Source organism: Geotrypetes seraphini, chromosome 1, assembly GCF_902459505.1.
Source record: "Geotrypetes seraphini chromosome 1, aGeoSer1.1, whole genome shotgun sequence".
Classification (NCBI taxonomy): domain Eukaryota; kingdom Metazoa; phylum Chordata; class Amphibia; order Gymnophiona; family Dermophiidae; genus Geotrypetes; species Geotrypetes seraphini.
The window spans coordinates 534,680,760-534,693,628 of record NC_047084.1 but is presented as its reverse complement, the minus strand read 5'-3'; the positions used below and the strand labels follow the sequence as shown (position 1 = coordinate 534,693,628).

The following is a 12,869-nucleotide window of genomic DNA, read 5'->3' as shown; positions in this document are numbered from 1 at the left end:
GGGCGGTGAATGGCCTTGTCCCCGTCCCGCAGAGGCCACTATTTTTTCTTCCCCATTTTGGCGGGTTACCCGCGGCTAAATGCGGCTAGCCGCGGGTAACCAGCCACCGTGTCATTCTCTAATTCAAGACTCTGCATGCAGTACAACCCCCAGAGAAAAAGAAACAAATGTATTTCTTCCTGAGCAGTGCAAAATATAGATAGCAGATTAAAATTCTCAAAATTGACACAATTAATATACTAAATTGAAAATAAAATAATTCCCCTTACCTTTGTTGTCTCCCTCCCTCCATACTGTGCCTCCCTCTGGCGGTTGTCTTATTTTTTGGACAGTTCCCATCTGGCCATTTTATGTGGCCCGCAGTCCAAAGCCTCCGGTGTTTTCCTGTGGCCGACTCCCTCCTCCTCACAGCCGCAATGTGCATGAAGCCGCGTGCAGCGGCTCCTCGCACTTCTTGCACCTGAACTGGGAGCCTTCTCTATGACATCACAACATCAAAGGGAATGCTTCTGGATGAGACGTGGGATGAGCGAGAAGCCGATACACGCGGCTTCATGCACACTGCGGCTTTGAGGAGGAGGGAGGCGGCCACAAGATAATACCAGAGTCAATGGACCGCGGGCTGCAAAAAATGGCCAGGCAGGCCACATTCGACTCTCGGGCCTTAAATTTGATACCTATGACTTATGGGCAGACTGGACGGACAATTCAGGTCTCTATCTGCCATCATTTACTATGTTACTATGTAATCACCTTACTCATTATTCCAATCTGCAGATCAAGTTTCAAGGTTAAGTTTATTTAAATTTTGTTATCCTGCCTTTTCAAAGTTTCAAAGCGGTTAACATTCATAAAACATTTCAGTGGGGTAAAGACAATTAAGACAGAATAATGAAAAGACATCAAATATTAAAATGACATCATTTTTTTAAAAAAATTAATAAATCAAAAACAGCAATGACAACAACTAAGTATTAAAACAGACGACTGTACTGGCACAAAAAGGAGGAGAACTACAATATTTTGAAAGGAAAGAACAAATAGCACAGTTACTTACCGTAACAGGTGTTATCCAGGGACAGCAGGCATATATTCTCACATGTGGGTGACGTCATCTACGGAGCCCCGGCGCGGACAGCTTTTCAAGCAAACTTGCTAGAAGTTTCAAGTTTGCACACTGCACCACGCATGTGCGTGCCTTCTGCCCACTAGAGGGCGCATCCCACCTCGTGGTCCTCAGTTCCATAACTAGCTTAGAAGCCATCCCCGGGGAGGTGGGCGGGTTGTGAGAATATATGCCTGCTGTCCCTGGATAACACCTGTTACGGTAAGTAACTGTGCTTTATCCCAGGACAAGCAGGCATGATATTCTCACATGTGGGTGACCTCCAAGCCAAACCAAAAAGGGCAGGTGGGAGGATGGCAATTTTAAGAAAACAGATTTTGTAAAACTGACTGGCCAAACCGGCCGTCACTCCTGGACAGAGTGTCCAGACAGTAGTGAGAGGTGAATGTATGAACCGAAGACCAAGTGGCAGCCTTACATATGTCTTCCATCGGGGTGGAACGGAGGAAGGCTATCGAAGCTGCCATTGCTCGGACCTTGTGCCCCGTGACTCGACCCGGGGGAGGAAGGCCAGCCTGAGTATAGCAAAGGGAGATGCACGCCGCCAACCAGTTAGACAGAGTGCGCTTGGAAACTGGGTGCCCTAATCGATTGGGATCGAAGGACAAGAATAATTGCGGGACCTTCCGGTGGGACTTGGTGCGTTGAAGGTAAAATGCCAACGCCCTCTTACAGTCAAGCGTGTGAAGCGCCGTCTCGCCAGGATGGGAGTGGGGCTTAGGGAAGAACACAGGAAGGACAATGGACTGATTGAGGTGGAAATCAGAAACAACCTTCGGGACAAACTTAGGATGGGTGCGGAGGACCACCTTGTCATGATGGAATACGGTGAAGGGTGGGTCCGCAACCAAGGCTTGTAGTTCCCCAATCCGCCTAGCGGAGGTGAGGGCAATCAGAAACACCACCTTCCAAGTCAGAAATTTCAAGAGGGACTTGTTGAGTGGCTCAAAGGGTGGTTTCATCAGTTGAGCTAAAACCACATTCAAATTCCATACGACTGGGGGAGGTTTGAGCGGGGGACAAACCCTGAGTAATCCTTTCATGAAGCGTGTCACCAAGGGATGGAGAGACAGAGGGCGTCCATCCAGGTGTTGGTGGAAGGCGGAAATCGCACTAAGATGGACACGCACCGAAGTGGTTTTCAGGCCAGAGCGCGACAAATGGAATAAGTAGTCCAGAACCGAGGGTACCGGGGCCGATACCGGGTCCAGGAGGAAAGAAGAGCACCAGGTGGAAAACCTGGTCCATTTCTGCGAATAGCAAAGCCTCGTCGAGATCTTGCGGGAGGCTTCCAGCACTTCCCTCACTGATTGAGACAGGTCCGGAGGGGTCAGGGAACAAGAAACCAAGCTGTCAGGTGCAATGACTGCAGATTGGGATGTAACATGGATCCTTGATTCTGAGATAGCAGAGAAGGACCGACAGGCAGAAGAAGGGGTTCCCTGGCGCTGAGTTGGAGCAGTAGGGAGAACCAGTTCTGACGCGGCCACCGAGGAGCTATGAGAATCATCGTGGCCGTGGACGATCTGAGGTGTACCAACGTTCGCATGATCAGAGGGAAAGGAGGGAATGCATAGAGGAACTTCCCGTCCCAATCGAGAAGGAAGGCATCCGCCTCCAGACGATCCCGCGAGTACATCCGAGAACAATATAGTGGTAGTTTGTGTGCCTCCGGAGAGGCGAACAGATCTACCTGTGGCGTTCCCCAGCGAGCGAAGACCTCGTGCAGAACTGCTGAGTGTAGAGTCCACTCGTGGGGTTGCAGGAGTCGACTGAGTTTGTCCGCCAGACAATTCAGTTCCCCCTGGATGTAGACCGCCCGGAGGAAGATGTTCCGGGAGGCCGCCCACTCCCAGAGGCGAAGGGCCTCGGAGCAGAGGGGCCACGACCCCGTTCCCCCCTGTTTGTTCACATAGTACATTGCTACTTGGTTGTCCGTGCGGACGAGGACCACCTGGTCCTGTACTACGTGAACGAAGGCTCGAAGTGCTAGGAAGATGGCCCGAAGCTCTAGCACGTTGATGTGACAGCGACGGTCCTCCGCCGACCACAGGCCCTGTGTGCGAAGACCGTCGAGGTGGGCTCCCCACGCGTAGTCCGAGGAGTCCGTGGTCAGAACCTTGCGAAATGGGGGAGTGCGAAACATTAGTCCCGTGGACAGATTTGAAGAGTCTGTCCACCAACTTAGCGATTTCCGCAAAAGCGGAGTCACCGAAATGAGGCGCGACTCCGGATCGCACTCCTGGCGCCATTGTGATGCGAGTGTATACTGAGGGATCCTCAGATGCAGCCTCGCAAATGGCGTGACGTGTACCGTCGAGGCCATATGGCCGAGCAGCATCATCATGCGCTTGGCCGACACCCTTGGTAGTTGAGAGACCTGGCGGCTCATCCGTACCAAGACTTCCAACCGTTGGGTCGGAAGGTAGGAGCGCAGGTGCACCGTGTCCAGCACCGCACCTATGAATTGAAGAGACTGAGCCGGCCTCAACTGAGACTTTGGAAAGTTTATCTCGAATCCGAGGGTTTGCAGGAAGGCAATAGACTGTCGGGTCGCTGAGATAACCTCCTCCCTGGTCGGGGCTTTGATGAGCCAGTCGTCCAGGTAAGGGAACACGTGGAGCCCGCGAGACCTCAGGGCTGCCGCCACTACTACCATGCACTTCGTGAATACTCGTGGGGACGCGGCCAGGCCGAAGGGCAGGACTCTGTACTGGAGGTGTAGGTCTCCCACCTGGAATCGTAAGAATTTTCGGCAGGTGGGGTGCACCGGGACATGGGTATATGCTTCCTTCAAGTCGAGGGAGCACATCCAGTCCCCTTCCTCCAAGAGAGGATACAAGACCGGGAGAGATAGCATTCGAAATTTCTCCCTGGCCAGGCATTTGTTGAGCTTCCTGAGGTCGAGTATGGGGCGCATGTCCCCGGTCTTTTTTGGGACCAAAAAGTAACGGGAGTAAAATCCCGTCCCCCACTGGTCCTTGGGGACCGGCTCGACCGCCCGAAGCTTCAGGAGAGCTTTGGCTTCGGTCAGAAGGGTCGGTAGTTGCGACCGGTTGCACCAGGCTAAACTTGGGGGACTGACCGGTGGTGAGGACACAAAATTGAGCGAGTAGCCTTCGGAGACGATCCGGAGCACCCAAGCGTCTGAGGTAATCGCGGTCCATGCCTTCCGGAAGGACCGAAGACGCCCCCCGATAGGAAGGGGTTCTGGTGAAGGTGCGGAGGGGAACCCGCCCCGTCCGCTCAGCCCGTCAAAAGGAAGGCGCGGGCTTAGAAGGGCCCTGCGCCGGGGCTTGGGTTTGTCCCCCTCTGCCTCGTTGAGACGAACGTCTCGGAGGCGGTCTTGAGAAGGACGGGGTCGACTTCTGGGGGTACCGGCGCGGCGGAGGCCGGAAAGGTTTCTGTGGCGGGGGCCTAGGTTTGGGGCGGACCAGGGATGCTAAAGAGCGTTCCTGTTCCGACAACCGTTTGGTCGCCGCCTCCAAAGACTCGTCAAATAACTCGGACCCCACACAGGGCAGGTCTGCAAGACGTTCCTGCAGGTTTGGGTCCATGTCGAGGGTGCGAAGCCAGGCCAAGCGGCGCATGGCCACTGCGAGGGCCGACACCCTCGAAACCAGCTCAAAGGTGTCGTACACTGAATGGAAAAGGTACAACCGCAATTGAGACAGGTTGGACATAAACTTATCGAATCCTGCTCTTTTGGAGTCCGGTAACGAGTTCCGATATTGAGGAAGGTCCTTCACCATCCCACGCAAGTAGGAGGAAAAGGTGAAGGAGTAATTTAGAACTCTGGTGGCCATCAGAGTGTTTGAATAGAGGCGACGGCCAAACTTGTCCAGGGTCCGCCCCTCCCTGCCGGGTGGAACCGCCGCAGAAACCCGTGAGGGCTGTGATTTTTTAAGGGCAGATTCCACCAGGAGGGACTGGTGGGAGAGCTGCGCCTTATCAAACCCTTTCGGGGGAATCGTCCTATACTTTGATTCCATTTTTGACGGGACAGACGTGCCTGTAAGAGGGCTCGACAAGTTCTTCAGCCAGGTCTGCAGGAGGACACTGTTGAGAGGGAGTCTAGGTACCTCTCTAGGGGGAGTGGGAAGGTCCTGTTCCTCTAGAAATTCCTTGGAATATTTGGAACCTACCATCAGGTCAATCCCCAGGGCTTGGGCCATGTCCTGGACAAAAGATGAGAAGGAGGACGGCCTAGCCTGGGGGGACGGGGTTCTCGACCGTCCCACCGAGGAGCGGGGGGAGGCCTCATGGGAATACTGAGGATTCCTAACCGATCCTGAATCCCAGGATCCTCTCTCCACGGCCCTCGAGGGGGAGGGTGAAATCATCCTCCTAGGGGAGTCCCTGGGGGAGGATCCCGGGGTCCGTGGGGTCCTCTCCCGTTTCCTCGGCGAGGCGGCGCGGGAAGACTTTCCCCGAGGTGAGCGGAGGAGCCTCGGATTATCGAGGCGCAACTCCGACACCTGCAGCGCCTCGCCCCCGAACGACGAGGAACGATCGCGCCGAGGCGAGCCCCGGGGTCGCTTAGGCTTCCTCGATCGGCGCCTCGTCCGAGGTCGCCTCGAGGGCGAGGCGTCCGGGGAAGATCCCGAAGCCGAGGAGGAAAGTCGGCGCACTCTGCGGAACTTTTCTTTTGGGCGGACACTGCGCTCAGGAGGCTCCCCCGAGGTCGAGGTCCGGGGCGGGGCCGAGACCGAGGTGGACGGGGCCGCAATACCCGAGACCGAGGTCGCCGAGGCCGGGGCTCCCGAGGTCGAGGGAGCCGAGACCGGGGCCTCCGAGGCCGAGGGCGCCCCGGCCGAGGTCGACGTCGCCGGGCCCGCAGCACGCTGCAGCACTTCCAGGGCTCCCGACAGCTCCGATGAGATCAAGGCTCGAAGGAGATCCTGGAAGGCCGGAATCCCCACGAAGGTGGGGAGTTCCGAGTCCGGGGCACACTCCCTGGAGGGCGACCTCGGTCTCGAGTATTCCCTCGGGGTGTGCGGAGTCGAGGTCCGATGCGGGGCCGGGGTCGACCCACCCGCTTTGGCCTGACTCGAGGATGGCTTCTTTGCTGAAGGGGATGGAACAGAGGACTTACCCGAAGCTGGCTTCGATGACGACGGCTTCGAAGATGAGGGCCGAGGCGACGCCGAGGCCCCCGAGGACGCCGAGGCCGAGGTCAAGGCCGGGGCCGAAGCCGGGGCCGACGTCGAGGCCTTGGGCGGCGCGTCGACGGCGAACAATTCCGCCATTCTGGCCTTACGGCGACGGAGGGCCCTGTTCTGGAAGGTAGCACAGCGATCACACGAGGCTGTTGGATGTTCGGGCCCAAGACAGACAATGCACCACCGGTGAGGGTCGGTGATGGAGAGTAGTCTCTCACACCGGCTGCATTTCTTGAATCCCGTAACAGGACGGGACATCGACGAGAAAAAGAAGAAGGCCGGGAACGACCGACGTTCCCCGGCTCAGGCTTCCGGGAGCCCCCGGAGCCCAACGAAAAACAATTATTATTTTTTTTTTTTTTTTTTTTTGTAAGACGGACGAAAAATAAAGCAGCACCGCGATTAATCCGATCAATAAACAAACTAAACGCGGCAGCTAGAAGGCAAAAACACTGGAGCTCAGATCCACAGGGCTTTCTTGCTCCGCGGAAAAATTTGAACTGAGGACCACGAGGTGGGATGCGCCCTCTAGTGGGCAGAAGGCACGCACATGCGTGGTGCAGTGTGCAAACTTGAAACTTCTAGCAAGTTTGCTTGAAAAGCTGTCCGCGCCGGGGCTCCGTAGATGACGTCACCCACATGTGAGAATATCATGCCTGCTTGTCCTGGGATAAATGGATAAAACAAAAGGTAAAGTGGACACAGATTTTTCTGAGCAGAAAGGCTGGTCAGAAGAAAATTCTACTATTTGGTTAAAAGAGAGCATCCTTAAAAGGATGGATGCACTGCAAAAGCATCTTCAAAGAGCATAGTTTTTAAGCTTGATTTAAATTTGTCTAATGAATTAATTTCTCGAATATAAGCTAGCACTGAATTCCATAATGTGGGTGCGTTGACAGAGAAAATGCAATTTCTCATAGTATTAATAACCCTTAATGATGGGATTTCAAGTAAGTTCTACTAAGATGAACGAAGTGTATGATGAGTGGAGTGGGGTATAAGGAGTCTATTAATGAATTCTGATTACCCAGTTTGTCTAGTTTTAAAAGTAAACAATATCATTTTATAAGTGATACGATGTGAGATTGGGAGCCAATCGAATTTAATAAGTTAAATAGCACCAGTTCTAGTACAGATCCCCGCAGCACTCCATTATTTACCCTCCTCCATTGAGAAAAATGGCCATTTAACCCTACCTTCCATTTTCTATCCAATAACCAATTCCTAATCTACAACTGAACATTACCTCCTATCTCATGACTAATTTTCTCATGAACCTCTCATGAGGAACTATGTAAAATGCTTTCTGAAAATCTAGATACACTACTTCAACTGGCAGCTTGCCTTTATCCACCTATTTATTCACTCAAAATGCTTTCTGAAAATCTAGATATACTACTTCAACTGGCGGCTTACCATTATCCACATGTTTATTCACACCTCAAAGAACTCAAGCAAATTGGCGAGGCAAGATCACCCTTGGCTGAACTCATGCTCTGTCCTATTAAATCATGTTTGTCTATGTGTTCCACAATTTTATTTTTTATAATTGTTTCCACTATTTTGTACGGCACTTAAGTCAGGCTTACTGATCTGTAATTTCCCAGATCTCTCCTGGAACCCTTTTTAAAAATCAGCCTAATATTGGCTACCCCCCAATCTTCAGGTACTACAGACGATTTTAGCAAAAGGTTACAGAGCATTAACATCTTCCAGATTCACCAAGATTTTTCAGTTTTTCTGCATTATCTCCCTTGAAAACCATTAACAGTTCAGGTATATAACTTCCTCCATAAAAACTGAAGCAAAGAATTAATTCAGTCTCTCCGCTATGACCTTATTCTCCCTGAATGCTCCTTGCTTCTTGGTATTATAACTAACTTATGTTTTCACACTCAGCAATGATACATTGATAAATACATTTCATGCAAAAATTATATTTTATAAAATACAATATCTGCACTTTATTGTGGAAAATAACAGAAATTTAACATACTTTGCTAATAGCTAAACACATATACTTTGATATAGTCATCTACCAATGGGGTTCCAAACACTCAAGCATTCAATATCTTCTTGAGAAAGGATAAAGCCTACGATGCTGTTCAACTCTTTGCAACAAGGCCTCACACTGCACAAGGCCGAGACATGCTATACAGCACAGTTACTTACCTGTAACAGGTGTTATCCGAGGACAGCAGGCAAATATTCTCGCATGTGGGTGATGTCATAGACGAAGCCCAGTACGGACAGTGTTAAAGAGTATTGTCACTTTAAAAAATTTTGAAGTCTCAAGGCTGCCCATACTGTGCCTGCATCAGTGCCTTCCCACCCGATGTTGGCTCATGGGACATCAGTTCAGTAAAAAAGCTAAGAAGCCAAGGGTTGTGAGGATATCTGCCTAATGTCCTTGGATAACACCCGTTACGGGTAAGTAACTGTGCTTTATCCCAGAACAAGCAGGTAGCCTAATGACATGTGGGATTCCCTAGCTGAAACTATAAGGGTTGGAGGGTAAGTTGGCTTTCATGTAGAAAATAAATTTTGTAGAAATGCTTGGCCAAACTGACTATCCTGTCTGGAATGAGCCTCCAAACAGTAGTGGAATGTGAATGTATGGATTGAGGACCGAGTGACTGCCTTACAGATGTCCTCAATGGGAATGGAGCGTAGGTGAGCTATCAAAGTTGCCATAGTGCTCTGACTATGTGCATAGACCTGACCTTCAAGAGACAGCCCAGCCTGAGCATAGCAAAAAGAGATAGTGTCTGCCAGCCACGTGGAGATGGTTCTCTTGGTGACAGGAGCTCCAAGTCTGTTTGGATCAAATGAGAGAAACAACTGAGTGGAAGTTCTGTGAGGTTTGATGCAATCCAAATAAGCCAGAGCATGTACAGAGCAACTTCACCAGGATGAGCATGTGGTCTTGGAAAAATGATGGAGCACTATGATGAAATTCCAAACCATGTCATTACTTATATCCCACAATTTTCTGCTAGGATTCATTGCAGTTTACGAAAGAGATACAATTACAATTGGGTGAGCATATAGCAAAGGTCTCCAAGATCCCATTATGGGCATGTTCCAAAAAAGTTACAAGGAAAAGATATGTCTTCAAATTTCCCCTGAAGTTGTAGTAGTTGGAGAGCTGTTGCAAGCTTAATGGCAGGAAATTCCAAACTTTTTGGTCCCTGAAAACTTAAGGTAGATTTGAACAGCTTTTTCTGTTGAACATGCAAGGGAAAAGGGAAGCAAACAAAACAAAACTGCAGATCTGTACAAGACGTAGGCAAAATTTATTGTGACAAAATACTGAGAGCAAACAAAACAAAAGGGAAGGCCAGTGTGTGACACAGAAACACGAAGGCAGATAAAGGCCAAATGGCCCATCTAGTCTGCTCATCCGCAGTAACCATTATCTATTCCTCTCTCTAAGAGATCCCACACGCCTATCCCACACCTTCTTGAATTCAGACACAGTCTATCTCCACCACTTTTTCCGTGAGACTGTTCCACGCATCTATCACCCTTTCTGTAAAAAAATATTTCCTTAGATTACTTCGGAGCCTATCACCTCTTAACTTCATCCTATGCTATTCCAGAGCTTCCTTTCAAATGAAAGGCTCGACTCATGCACACTTACGCCACATGGGGATTTAAACTTCTTTATCATATCTCCCCCATCTCCTGCCTTGCCTCCAAAATATACTTCTTGAGATCTTTGAGTCTGTCCTCGTATGCCTTATGAAGTAGATCACCAACAATTTTAGTAGCCTTCTTCTGGACAGATTCCAAATTGTTTATATCATTTTAAAGATGTGGTCTTCAGAATTGTACACAATATTCTAAATGAGGTCTCACCAGAGTTTTATACAGGGCATCAATACCTCCTTTTCCTAATGGGTATTCCTCTTCCTATGCACCCTAGCATCCTTCTAGCTTTCGCTATCGTCTTTTCAACCTATTTGGCTACCTTAAGATCATCATATACTGTTCCTCTTTTGAGCACAGAAATTATTCACCCCCTAAACTTCCTTTCCCTCAGATTTCTGTAGCCCTAATGTATGACCTTGCATTTCATAGCATTAACTCTTAGCTGCCAAATTTCAGACCATTCCTCAAGCTTCACTAGGTCCTTCATGTTATCCACACCATTGGTACGTCTACTCTACTGAAAATTTTGGTATCATCTGCAAAGAGGCAAATCTTACCAGACAGCCCTTCAGCAATATTGCTTACAAAAATGTTAGAAATAACAGGCCCAAGAACAAAACTTTGAGGCATACCACTGGTAATATCCTTTCCTCAGAGCACTCTCCATTGCCAGCTACCCCTCTGTCACCTTCCACTCAACCAGTTGCTGACACAGTCTGTCAGTTTGGGGTCATGCCGAGGGGACTCAGTTTATTTATGATGGCATTGAAATGTAGGATTTTGGCTTGATCATATGTAGTGTAGTGATACAAAATCCTTACTGAGAATTGTGTTGCCAGTGTGAAGGCTGCTTTGAAAGGTAATCAGTTTGAGCATGATTGGTTAGATTCCAGACTAAAGAAGCTATGCCCCAAGATCTTGCCTCCTATTTTTGCTGGGCTCATGGAAGAAAGTCTCTATCCTTTGGAAAAGATCCACTCCTAGAGATAAAGTGACTTCTGCTACTGTGGTCACCCCTTCACTTCTTTCCTTTGACTTTGTGGACCTCTTTGCTGCTAGAGATAGCAATGGGGAATCACAGGAGCTCTTCTTATAGCCCTTAAATCAATGTACCCTCTGAGCACAAAGGGGCAGTTCAGACATTTTAGTCAAATTACAGATACTTATAGCAGGTACTGTGGAAGTACACAAAGGAGATTCCTGGAGGCAGCCATCATGGCAAACAGTAGCCTGGTAAAACCACACTTATGGTGTCTTTTACTAAGGTGCGGTAGCCGATTTAGCGCATGCTAAATGCTAACACGTCCATAGAATATAATGGGTGCGTTAGCATTTAGCACACAATAATATTTAGCTCACGCTAAATCAGCTAGCGCGTCTTAGTAAAAGACCCCTTTAATTATTACAGCAGGTGGAAAGGCTCAATTTTTTAAAAAATTATTAATTTTAAAAGGAGCCCTCATGAATGGCAGCTTCTAGAAAGGACCCCCCTCCAAGGTGATCAAAGTTAAACAAGAAAAAGAAAATGCAAGAGGAACTTATCTACATGGTAGCAATGAATTTCTGTCTGTGTGTGCAAAATCCACATACTATATCTATTCATTATTGAGCTCTAAAGGACTGGTCTACGTCAATAATATTGGATGATGATATGAACTAGTGTCACTGATATAATTCTATTTGTCAATAGATAGCAAGCACAATGAGAAAATACTTTCATTTACTGTTTAACCGTCAATTGAATTAGCTAACACTAGTATTGCAAATTTAATACAAGCAGATCTAGTGGTTATAAGCACTGAACTGACAACCAGGGAAATCTGGTTCAAATCCCACTGCTGCCCCTTGTGATCCTGGGCAAGTCACAAAACTCTACATTGCAGGACTGCCCAAGTCCGGTCCTCGAGATCTACTGGCAGGCCAGGTTTTCAGGATATCCACAATGAATATGCATGAGAGAGATTTGCCTGCACTGCCTTCTTGGTATGCAAATCTTTCTCATGCATGTTCATTGTGGATATCCTGAAAACCTGGCCTGCCAGTAGATCTCAAGGACCGGACTTGGGCAGCCCTGCTCCATTGGCCTTAGGTACCCACTTGGGTCCAGATTCTGTAATCAGTGGTACTGTCAGTGGCCACCAATTGCTTGTCAATTATATGATGAGTACAGAATCACGCCTCCAACAAAAGGTAGGCACCATAAATGTAGCCCAAGGATTTCCAGGCCTACATTACCGGTGCCTACCTTTGATGTGAAATGTGCTTCCATAGGTGCTTTAGGCAGCCTAACACCACTTCCCATATTAGCCACGCCCACAGTGATGGTAATCGACCTAAAATGCCCACAGAGGCTTGATTCCAGCACCATTTTTTAAGGTGCTGGTAGACACCTTGAAACTCAGTTTAAAACATTGTTTATATGGCATTTTGGGGTTATTTTGCTTGTTTTTTGTTTGTTTGTTTTTTATTGAGCTTGGGTGCCTACCGACATCTAAAAAAAAATTTGCGTCAGTTAAAGAACCTAGGCCTTAAATTGTAAGCCCTCCAAGGACAAGGAAATATCTAGTGTACCTGAATGTAATTCTCCTGGAGCTACTACCATGTTTTCCCGAAAATAAGACCTACCCCGAAAATAAGCCCTAGCATGATTTTGGGGTAGGTCTTAATATAAGCCCTACCCCAAAAAATAAGCCCTAGTTGCCGGTAGCAGTGCTTCCCCCGTCCCACTTCCCCTCCTGCCATGTACCCCCTTCCCCTGCTGACCCTTCCATCTCTCTCCCACCAACCGCGAGACTGAAATACCTTGTAACAAATCACGTCGTTGTCAGCAATCTAGACAGGCTGCTTTGCTGCCTTCTCTCAGGCATTCCATGTGCTGCGTTGCTGATAACATCATCAGTGATGTGCAGAGGAACGCCCAGGCGGGA

General features: G+C 48.9%; 1 protein-coding gene across 2 annotated transcripts in view; it reads right to left on the bottom strand.

Annotated features, from left to right (window-relative positions):
- TRIM36 (tripartite motif containing 36) overlaps window positions 1-12,869 on the bottom strand; it is a 213,752-nt gene that overhangs the window by 28,910 nt on the left and 171,973 nt on the right. The window lies entirely within an intron of this gene.